We start from the raw sequence: 11,992 nt of genomic DNA on the forward strand, positions 1-11,992 counted from the left end.
AGGATCCTAATGAGACAATTAATAATGTGAAATAGGAAGTAAAGGGCTAAAGGTGTAAGGAAAGTGGGAAGGGTGGGGGAAAGGTAATAAGGGAGAGGAAAAAAATATGAGAAACTGAAAAAATGGAAATAAAGTGTTTGTAAATGGGGAGGGGAGGAGGGGGTGAAGGGAGGGCAGGGACAAGGGGAAAAATGAGAATCAAGACCTATTATGTAAAGGTACAGAATCCCAATGATGAATGTAACTGTATTTGTATACCTAGATTGTACCAATAACCTCAATAAAAAGGAAAAAAAAAAAAACTCAGGTCCTTGCGCTTACAAGGCAAATGGCGGAACCACTGAGCTAATCCCCAGCCCTGGCGGGGGGATCACGTTTTAATACATGAATTTTGGAAAAATACAAATTTTCAATCTATAACAGGGACCATAACCCATGATATGATTATCATGAGATGTCAAGAGGAACAAGAGACAAATATTTCAAACTTGGCCTTGTCTCTGGTCACTCTTAAATGAGGGCACTCAAAATTCTCCTCTGTAGGTCAAAGCCACAGAATCCAAACTCTTTTTTGCTTGTTTGGTTTTTTTGTTTGGGTTTTTTTGTTTTGTTTTGTTTTTTGAGACAGGGTCTCACTCTGTAGTTTTGACTGACCTGGAACTCACTGGGTAGTTCAGGCTGGTCTTGAACTCACAGTGATCCTCCTGCCTCAGCCTCCTGAGTGCTGGGATTACAGGAATGCGCCATCACACCCAGCCACAGAATCCAAACTCTTCAAGAATGGTTGCAGAAGTAGCAGCCAACACAGAATAAGTCTTAGACCTAATGAATCCTCAGGGTCTCCCAAGATTCCAGGTCAAAGGTCCTCACCATCCAATTGGTGATGGAATAAAGTACAGCAAAACCTTGGACTGTGAGTAAATTGTTCTTCAAATGTTCCATAAAACAAGCAAACATTTCTAATAAATTTTAGCTGATAAACAAGAGATGTCTTGCAATATGAGTAGCTTCCATATGTCTCTCTCTCTCTCTCTCTCTCTCTCTCTCTCCAGGATTGTGGGTGATTATCTCGCAACAGCAGAAGATTACGAAGGAGGTCTTGTCTCCGGAGAAGGACGGCAAAAAAGCAGAGGAACCGCTCACTTCACGTGAGATTAGGGAGCTGTGTAAAATGTGGGAAACAGTGCAAATTTTTGTAGAAAATCATCAGCTAAAGCTGTAGCCGTGCAAGCAGTGAATCTGTTTAACGGCAATGTTACATTTCCTTGAAATCCTCAAAAGGAGGCAAAAACAAGTGCCATTGGGTAGGTTTCTTGTTCAAGTTACACAAAAAGGTTCCACTGAGCCAGTGGATAGCAGCGATTCCATTCGTGACGTGAAAGCTTTCCTACACATAACCCTTCTCTCTCTGGTCTCCCTCACACCAACCACAAAGGTTTTCAGAGGTAAGAGCAGCTTAACTTATTTTTCTCTGTATTTCGTGTTTTCTTTATTGTTTTGTATTATATGACAGTATTGTATTAACATTTATATAAATATTTGTGGGTTGTGGAACAAATCATCTGAGTTTCCATTATTTCCTGTGGGGAAATTTGCTTGGATATATCGGTGCTTTGGATTATAAGCACGCTTCTGGAATGAATGATGCTCACAAACCAAGGTTTGGCTATAACGGGCTTTTAGATTTTGAAGGGGGAAACTGGTGATGGACGAGAGTCTTTCACACATAGAGGTGTTCAATAAACACCGAATGAGGACCACTAGGACATAAATATGCTCCGAAGGGGCCTAGCGTTCTCTTATTTGAGCTGGGGTTCGGTTGAGTACCTTGCTACTTCTCCAGGGTAACTAGGGAGCCTACGCTGACACCCGTACTAAAGTGGAGGTGGAGGACGGGTTATCAATAGATCGGCCTCCTAAGGGCGCGTGAATCATTCTCGGCCAACTCGGAACCTTCCCCGGCCCCGATCCTTTCCTCCACTGCTTCTCCAGCTGAAGTCGGGAAGCTGGTGCAGATACCCACAACCCACTCTTCACAGGGCTGCCATTAAGAAGCCTGATTAGCAGAGCCCCATGTCGTGCCACTAATGGGTTGGGGACACTAAGCATAATGATTTCCCAGACATCAATTTGAGCAGAGCCCAGGAATAGACAAATATTTTAATCTCAAAGAAATAGAAGTGTGGGAGCAGAGGGGGTTCCCTGCTCTTCCTCTGTATCTATGTTCTCCCATCCTCCAACAGCAACGGGTTCTGCTATTCTCAGGTCCGGGGAACTCCCTGCCCAGGGAAGGGGTTAGTGGTGCTAAGATTCAGGGCTTCCGCTATCCAGACAAACAGGAGTGGAAGAGACCCAAATACTTACAGGGAGGGACATCCTGGAGATGTCAACAAAACTGATGATCAGGAATTCCTCGACATCTAAATTGATTTGGGGGGGTACTGGGGATCAAACTTGGGTCCTTGCACTTGCAAGGCAGGCAGCGGAACCACTGAGCTAAATCCCAGCCCCCTTGACATCTAAATTGAAAGAATATGTGATAACTCAAGCCCATTTCTTCTTGTTTGGAGGGTGGAGGAAAAGGGCAGTCCTTTTACCCAAATTATATCCAAATTATTTGCTCTAGGCCAGCAATTCTCCCAGTGGAATTGGGATCAGCAGTATTAGCATCAACTAGGAATTTGTTAGAAATGTACATTTTCAGGGCCGCCTCCAGACCTACTGAATCGGGAACTCTGTGCAGCAACAGGCAATCTTGCTTTGACAGTTCCTCCAAGCGTCCTAGGCACTTAAACTTTGAGAACCATTGCTGTATTCCCTGAGTGAAAGAAGACTATCAAGAGAAGGGAAAACTAGGAGAGATTCAGCAGCAGCCTCATCCAGTCAGGAAGAAGTAGAACTTCTCCACTGTAGACACTTGGAGAACTCAGAGGGGAACTTGGACCTTCTCCGGCTGTAAATGTCAGAGCAGTATCGAAGAGGCCCTGTGAGAAGTCTTGGGAGAACAACGGCGACCTTTGCATGTTGCCAGAGCAGGAAGAAAATTATGGAGGAATCTTTCAGGAAAGTCGTCTCCTGCTCAGCCCCAGCTTTTCTTAGCTACCGTTTCCTCCAGCAGGGCACCCCTGACGCTCCCAGACACCCTCCCCGGCTTCCGAGTCCTTGGCTATGTACCTGGTCCGAGTCTTTACCCCTCGTCCACTGAATGAGGACTAGGTTTAGACTGTTTAATAGACCAGGAGGGAATGAGACCGTTGTCCAGAGGCGATAAGAGGAAGAAGCTCACTTCAGCCTAGAGCTATAACTCTTAGTGGGGCAGTGTCTTCACAACTTACCTTCTATCTCACTCCCCATAGCAGTGCATGGTGCTACCATAAAGAGAAGTCGCTCTTTCCCTGATCTTTATACCAGGCCTGAATGGTCACACTTGGGAAAAAGCAAAACAAGGACAAAATCTAGGTTCTTAACCAATCTGAAAACTTCCTGGTCTATAGCTTATTCTTCTTTCATTTCTATCATACTAGGTACAGAGCACATTAGATGTCCAATGAATATGTGATAAATTGAACAAAAGAAATCTCTCCGCAGCAAGAAACTAAGGAGACTCTTCTTCCAAACTAGAACCATGACAGAGATCAAGAAAGGGGTCCTCTGGCCATGAACGGCTGTGTACGCCTATGAATTCCAGCACTCGGAGGCTGAGACAGGAGGGTTGCTGTGAGCGCAAGGATAGCCCGGGTTACATCGTGACTCCAAGGCCAGCCTGAACTACGTAGTGAAACCCTGACTCAAAAAAAAAAAGAGAGAGAGAGAGAGAGAGAAAGAAAGAAAAATAGGTCTTCCTGAAATGACGAAAGAAGCCCCATTCCGCTGCCTTTGCCCCAGTACTGCCATTCATTCAGTGAGAATGTACAGCACCCTGCTATACATGACCTGTGTCCTAGGACCATATGTCCTAGAGGGGAGAAATAGATACAAAGTAAGGAAACATAACATTTCAGGTGGTGTCCATTACCTTGGAGAAAAGCGAAGAACAGTGAAAGGGCTAAGGATGATGGAACTATGGGTCCAGAAAGCCTCTCTGAGCCAGCACCTGGTGGTACACACCCATGATCCCAGCACTCAGGAAGCTGAGGCAGGAGGATCACTCTGAGTTCAAGGACAGCCTGAACTACATGGCAAGATCCTGTCTCAAAAAGCAAACAACAACAATACCCAAAATATACCAATAAAAGAATTTAAGGGCCAGGGATTTAGCTCAGTGGTTCCACTGCCTGCCTTGCAAGCTCAAGGACCCCAGCTCGATCCCTGGTACCAAAAAAAAAAAAAAAATACAATTTAAAAGGAAAAAGCATCCAAAACAAATGAAGCCTCTCCAAAGAGGTGGCTTTTGAAGGACATAAGGCAGCTAGATTTGAAGCTACTTAGGGGAAAGTGCTTTAGGCCAAAGGCATAGCAACTGCAGCAGCTCTGAAGTGGGCCTGTTTTTAAAGGAGCCCAGAAAGGTGAGGATGGGGTGAGTAAGGGGAGACAGGCGATGTGGTCAGAGGAAAACTGGTGCTCAAAGTGTATGGAGCCTTGTAGACCATGGCAAGGACTGTAGGTTTCTCTCTCTGTAGAAAGTTCTGCACAGAAGAGTGACCTGTTCTGGTTTAACAGAACTACTGTGGTCACTGTGTTGAGAGTAACTTACAGGGGACAGAGCAAAAGCAGGGAGAGACTGTAGCAGAGCCAAGACTTTCTTTCCAAATTCATTCTCACATTCTAGCTGGGCATAGGGCTGCTCAGGAAAAAGACTGCATTTCCCCAAATCCCTTGCAGCTAAGTGCTGAATGACAAAAATACCAGCGGATGAGATGTGAGCAAAAATGATACCTGCAACTTTCAAATTACATTCCTGAGGGCTCAGCAAAAGGAAGCACTGTGCTGTTTCTGTCCCCAACTTTACTGAAGTATAATTGATTAATAAAACGTATATATTAAGTCAGGCGTAACGGCACACACCTGTAATCCCAGCTATTCATGAAGCTGAGGCAGGGAGATTCCAAATTCTATGACAACCTGAGCAACTTAATGACATTTTGTTTCAAAATAATATTTAAGAAGTATATACATTATTTAAAATGTTCAATGAGATGTGATTTTATATGTACACATTATAAAATGATTCCCATAATTTATTAATATATCCATCACCTCACATACTTTTTTCAAGGTTATGTTCTTTGAAAAAAGCGAGCCTGCCCTCCACTGTCTCCTTTCCTTCCCTCAGGCTGGAATAGCACGGCCCGGTGGCAGCTCGGGCAGCCGTCTTAGGCCATACTACGGAACTCATTTGTACACTGAACACGACAGAGCCGCAGGCCACGAGGAGCCAGGGTCTCCGACACTGTGGAGTGATTGTATTAACCCTGAACGGCTGCTGCACAGCCTCGGATGTGAGAAAGGAGCGGTCTTCTATGTGACGCAAAGCGCGATGTTCTGGGGCTCGGATTTACAGCCTGATGGGTGTTTTAATTCATGCATAGGCTGCTGCAAATGCCCAGGCCGGCAACGAAGGTGTGCGGCTCTGATGAGAGTGGTGCTGGTGTAACTGGAGATGAGAGACCAGGTTCTTGAGATGAAAGTGTAAAAGGGTAGAACTAGCAGCATTTCCAAGCAACTGGGGTGGGGTGGGGTGAAAGAAAGAGAAGAGCTGGGAATGACTCCATGATTTGGCGCCCACTAGCATAGAGCTGCGTTGACGGCAATGGGGAAGACTAGGGGCCACTGAGTTTAGGAGACCACGACAGCCAGCCACATGAGATGGCAAGCGGTGGCTGGCTGTGACAGGGATTTAATGGCATAGCTTGCTTGTTCGATATCTTTCCTTTTCTTATGTTCTTTCTTGTGCTAGCAATTGAATCCAGGGCCTTGTGCACACTAAGCTTTACCTGAGCGGGCTTTAAATTCTTGCGCTAGGTGGACTAGGGGATAAGAGTGGACAGAGAAGAATATAGATGTGAAGACAGTCTGGGAGCAGCCCCAACACGGAGAAGATGAGGACCCAGGAAAGGGTCTATGGAGGTAGCAGGACACAAAGAGAGCGGTTTAAGGACCGAGTGGTCATCCGTGTCAGACGATGCTGCCAGGCTGAGAAAGCTGAGGACTAAGACAGGGTCCCTTTGATGGGCAATACGGACATAATCGGCGATCTTGGCAAGAGAATTCCCCACGGAGCACTGAGGCCCCAAGAGCAGGGGAAGGGAGGAAATAGACACCCAGATAGACCACTCTGAATTCCTAGCAGTGGAGATCATTAAAGCAAGCTAACTTCCATCTTTCTCGTTACAATCCCAAGCCTTCCAAAGGACACAAGGGTACCGGCAACTGAAGCCATCCCCTCCCTCCCCACGCGTCCATTCTCTCGTCTTCCGGTTCCCCTGCGCAGAGGCTTGGCCTCCTGTGGCTCCGCCCTACTGGCTCCCAAGGCGGCTCTCAAGGATTGCCTTGGCAGGCTAGGCAGCCAGGCCCGACTCTCCTGGATCATAATTAGTGCTGTTGCTAACGACGTTTGGCCCTGGCGGGATAGCAACCTGGGAAATTCTTGGTACTTCCAATTTTCCCTCTCGCTGCTTTTCCAGATGCAATTACCCAACCAGCACCTTGTGCTCAGTCCCCGGGCCCTGGCAGCCTCCTCACCAGGGAGAATTAAGCCTGGAGCTCAGATGCCACCAGACGGCTTCATAGTTAGCTGAAGACATCTCCTGACCATCATCATGGCATTATCATAGGAACACAGTCACTCGCTCTGGAGGACGAAGAGGATTTGCTGTGAGGATGGGATGGGGAATCGGAGCCAGCTGCCTACAGCACACAGCAGAAAACTGATGACTGAAGCCAGGCACCTGTAATCCAGCTACTTAGGAGGCTGCGCTAAAGAGATCACAAGTTTGATCCCAGCCTGGGCAACTTAGTGAGACCCTATTTCAAAAAAAATAAAAAATAAAAGAAACCACGTATGATGGCACACCTATGATCCTGGCATTCAGGAGGCTGAGGCAGGAGGATTGCCATGAATTCAAGGCCAGCCTGAGCTACATAGGGAGTTCAAGGCAAGCTTGAACTACACAGGGAGACCCTGTCTCAAAAATTTTATATATATATATATTAGAAAGGGTATATAAAATAAAATAAAAAGAAGGACTGGAGATGTGCCTCCACGGTATAGCATTTGCCAACCACGCTCAGGCCCTGGGTTCAATCCCCAGCAAGGCAAAAAAAAAAGAAAGAAAGTAAAAGAAAACTGATGGCTGGCAAGAAAGGAGTCCTCCCAGAGGAGCTGTGGAATTCCCAGCAGAGATGCAGCGCAATCCCTCTGTCACCCACTCTCCCCCAGTAAGGAGCCTGCCCGGGCCCCCTGTCTGAGGAAAGGTGGCCTCAGCAGCCAGAGCTCTGGACCCTGCTCTGGAGCCTCACATCATGGTGCTGGGCCTGCTCCAGTCTGGGGCTCAGCTCGTCTCCGTCCCAGCAGCCTTAAGTTCTGGCCTCTTGCTTACAAACACCCAGGTCACAGGAGGGTCTTGCTCTTCCAGGGCGGGGACTTCATTTGCTTGCTCTACCGGGCCTCCAGCTTCTGGGACAGGGGCTTGTGGCGGGTTCTGTCCTCAGGGGCCTGGAGGAGAGACCTGAAGTTTGCCTTGGGTAAAGGGCACCAAGACTTACTTGGCCCTCTCTTCTGCTGTAATTTTTTTTGAGACAAGGTCTTGCAAGCTGCCCAGGCTGGCTTCGAGTGCACAGTTCTCCTGTCTCAGCCTCCCAGATTGCTGAGCTTACAAGCACACATCATCATGCCCTGCTCGATTTAGTCATGTTTAAGGGAGTAGGTCTGTGCTGGTGAGTGCAGTCATACCGTTGTGCCACCACCATCTCTGCCGTTTTCATCTTCCCCACTAGAACTCTACAGCCACTAAATGCCAACTCCCCCCACACGGTGTTTTTCCCATCTACTCCTTGCAAAGCTTATCCTGGGGTAGGAACGACTCCCATTTTTCATAGATAAGAGGACTGAGGAGCAGACAGGGAAAGTGGTGCTTCCTTTCATCAAAGGTGGATAGGAGGAGGCTTTGACCTTGTCTGCCTGGTTCCAAAACCTTTGCAGTTTCCTACCCTGAGCAGCCCAAACTGAGAGCCACTATGGAAAAGGCAGCCCTGAGTGATGACCACTGGTGACCAGGGACTTCACACATGAGGCCTGCAGGGGAGGGTTTCTGCTTGGTGTGGGGTTCTGCATCCCAAAGCAAGGCCGAGCTCTGTGACCTCCTCTCAGCAGCCCGGAGGACAGGATGCCTCGCATATCTTGTCTCTACTGTGCCTTTCAGGGAAGCTGGCTGTGTCCATTTCTAGGACACCGCACCCTGGACACTGCTCAGGGACTCTCTGTGGCATGGAATAATGAAAGCAGCCCGGGCTATGGCAATCAAACAGGCTAGGATTTGAATCCTAACTTCATCGTTGTATAGCCACTGAAGTCTGACTCTCACAGGAAAGAGACCCTTCAAGTTAGCTCAAGCACAGAAGGATCAAGCACAGAAGGAGAGTAGCAAGTGTATGAAGAGCCACAGGAAGCTCCAGGGGTAGCTGCAAAACCAGGGAGGGAGTTGGATTCAAGACTCCTCAGTTAGCAGGCTGTGGTAGTGCACACTTGTAATCTCAGCACTGGGGAGGCTGAGGCAGGAGGGTCACTATGGATTTGAGGCCAGCCTGGCCTATATAGAGTTCATGGCCAGCCTGAAGTATATAATAAGACCCTCTTTAAAAAACAAACAAACAAAAAAAGACTCCACAGTGGCTGGAAGTCATGACTTCTTCCTCAGGCTCTGCCTGCCCTTAAAGTGATTCAGCCACACTGGGTGTGTCTGCTTCTCTTCCACGCCCTGCTCCTGGCTGGGAAACTCTTAACTTTAGATTGAACTTTCTTTTTTTTCTTTTTTTGGTGCCGGGGATTGAATTGGGGTCCTTGTGCTTGGAAGGCAGGCAGCGGAACTGCTGAGCTAAATCCCCGGCCCTAGATTGAACTTTCTAAAAGAAGAAATCCTATTGGGTCAGGCTATAAATTAGAAGTGATTGGCCAATCGTGGACTGCCAGGCCTTGGTTCAGAACCTCCCACTGAAGCTGGATGCAGCAATGCATATCTGCAATCCCACTGCTTGGGAGGCTGAGGCAGGAGGATCACTGCAAATTCAAGATCAGTTTGAGCAACCTAACGGGTTCAAGGTCAGCCAGAACTCCAAAGCAAGACCCTATCTCAAAAAAAAAAACAAAAACAAACAAACAAAAAAAAAACCTTCCCTCTGGTCTAATCATCTAAAGCAGAAGAAAACGGACAGATAAGCAGTAGTTTAAAAAATTGGGATAGCTCAGCGGTTCGGTGGCCTGCCTTGCAAGCACAAGGACCCGAGTTCGATCCCTGGTATCAAAAAAATAAAAAATTTTAAAAAATTAAAAATTGGGATGTGCTTCAAGCACAAGGTCCTGAGGCAGGCACTCCTCTCCCCTAAAAAAATGGGGATGGGAACTGGGTGTGATGGCACATGCCTATAATCCCAGTTACTCAGGAGGCTGAGGCAGGAGGATCTGTGATTTCAAAACTAGACTGGACTATTTAGTGAGTCCAAGGCCAGCCTGAACTACACAGAGACACCCTGTCTCAAATAACCAAAAAAGGGGGGATGGGGTGTTGTTCTATGGCATTGTAATATGGCCTGCTACAAAGTTTTGACTATTACACAGTCCCTTAGGTTGGACCGTGAGGTGGGTAGGTAAACAGATCTCATACTATATATAATGCATTACTTTGGACAAATTATTTAACACCTCAGGGCCTCCATTATTTTCTTATCTGCATATTTGGGACAACAATTCCTACCTCACAGAGTTGCTGTAGAGACTACATGAGAGAGAGAGACAAAGACTAAATGTGAGAACAAACACCAAGGTGCCTAGCATCCAGTAGGAGGTTAATAGATGCTGGTTTCCTTTCCTCGCCCCTCCCTTCAGTACCAGAGGCCATATCATGTTCGCTGTTTACTCTTGATGTATTTGTTTTCTCTTGCCAAAATGGACCTCCTAGCCAAGCACCCAGTGGGAGGAAAAGATGAGGCCTCCTCTCTTAAAACCCTAAAAGGCCGGCGTCACTAGCGCACCCTCTTCAAGAGCTATCCGCAGCGTGAGGGATGGGGAGCAACAGGGCTCTTGTGTCAGAGGGAAGATGAATGCGCCCGCCTGCTCAGGAGGATACTTTGATGGAATGCCCAGAACAGGGCAGCATTTTTCTTTGAAATGCTATGACACAATAAAAATAAAAATAGGTCTTCCCCTCAACTCCAAGGCTTTGAGGGCAGAAGACTTATTTCAGCTATTAATCCATACTCAGAAGAATTGTCCTAGGCCTCTTTCAATCACAGACTCACCAAATATTTGTAAAATGTCCACTATGTCTCTATTCTCATGGAACTTACGGTCTTATCAGGGAAAGACAGCAGTGAAGCAATCCTACTCATGAATGCTTGTTGTTTTTTTCCTAGTGCCAGGAATCAAACTCAGGACCTTGGGCTTGCCAGGCAGGCATGGTGCCACTGAGCTACATCCCCTGCCCTTAATGAATATTTTTTTTAAGTACAAACCATGCTGAGTGTTATGAAGAAGGGGCATGATTCTATCAGAGCTTTGTTTTTCTCTTTTGTAGGGCTGGGGATCAAACCTAGGACCTCACATATATGAGGAAATCACTCCATTTCTGAGCTACATCCCTAGCGTCCTCCAGCCTTAGAATAATAACAACTGTTTCTTCTTCCATTTCTTATCTTCTGTTTTCTTTCTTCCTTTTAGTACACATTAATCACATGGAACCGGATTTCACTGTGACATGTTCGTATGTGCATATAACACATTTGAATCATGCGTACCCTTCCAGTACTCTCCCTCCCATCCCTCCCCAACCCATGCCTTTCCTGTTCTCTAAGAGGTCCCCCCACTTAAGTGAACAACAAAAATGACAGTGGTTTGGGGTCACTTGGTTCCATTTGAGAAGGAAATGCGACTGTGTGCCACAAAGTGGAGCTGCTCCTTGGAATCCTCCGGAGTCCTTCCCTGCTTTACGAGAGCTTCTGCCTCCAGGAAATTTAATAAAGAATCTGACCTAGACTGGGAAGCCGGACCACATCAGAGAGCTTGGCCTTCATCTTGAGAGCACGGGAGGCCATTGGCAGGTTTAAACAACGTTTTTGAATGATTAGGTTCGTGATTTGGGGAGGGTTTTCCTTTTTTTAATGTTTGTGTGTTTGTGAGACAGGGTCTCATCTTGTAGTGCAGGCTGGTCTTGAACTCACTATGTAGCCCAGGCTGGACTCGAACTCTCTGAGATCCTCTTGCCTGGGCCACCGAGCCCAGTTTAGATTCCTGTTTTGAAAAGGTTGCTTTTGCTACAACAAAGAGAACCGATCAAAGGGGGGCGCTGCAGTAATTCAGTAAGATATAATGGTGTGTGGCTTTGGTTGTAGCGGTGAGAGAGGAGGAGGGAAGAAGGAAGGGAGGAAGAAGAGGAGGAGGAGGAGGAGGAGGAGAGGGGATAGATTAAAGGGCTATTTAGTAGATAACATTTTGGGAACTTGACTGGGTATGGAAGGAGGAGAAACAGGAAGGTAACAATTCCAGTTTATAACTGGAGGGAGGACCACAGGTAAAGTCTTAGATATGCTATCTTTGCTGTGGCTCTGAGACATCCAAGTGCCAAAGTAGAGGTGGCAGCTTGAGACGTGGTTTGGAGCTCCAGGGAGAGGTCAGCGTTGGGAATTATAATGTCTGGATCATTTACTCAGAGGTAGCTCAAAGACAGGAGACATTTATCTAAGGAGAGTGAGAAGAAAAAGCCTAGGGCCAAACTCTGAGGAATTCAGACACTCCTTTAGAGAAGTGGTTCTGAAAGTGTGGCCCATAGAACCCTGGGGGGTC

Source organism: Fukomys damarensis, unplaced genomic scaffold (assembly GCF_012274545.1).
Source record: "Fukomys damarensis isolate Sample0158 unplaced genomic scaffold, DMR_v1.0_HiC HiC_scaffold_3, whole genome shotgun sequence".
NCBI lineage: Eukaryota > Metazoa > Chordata > Mammalia > Rodentia > Bathyergidae > Fukomys > Fukomys damarensis.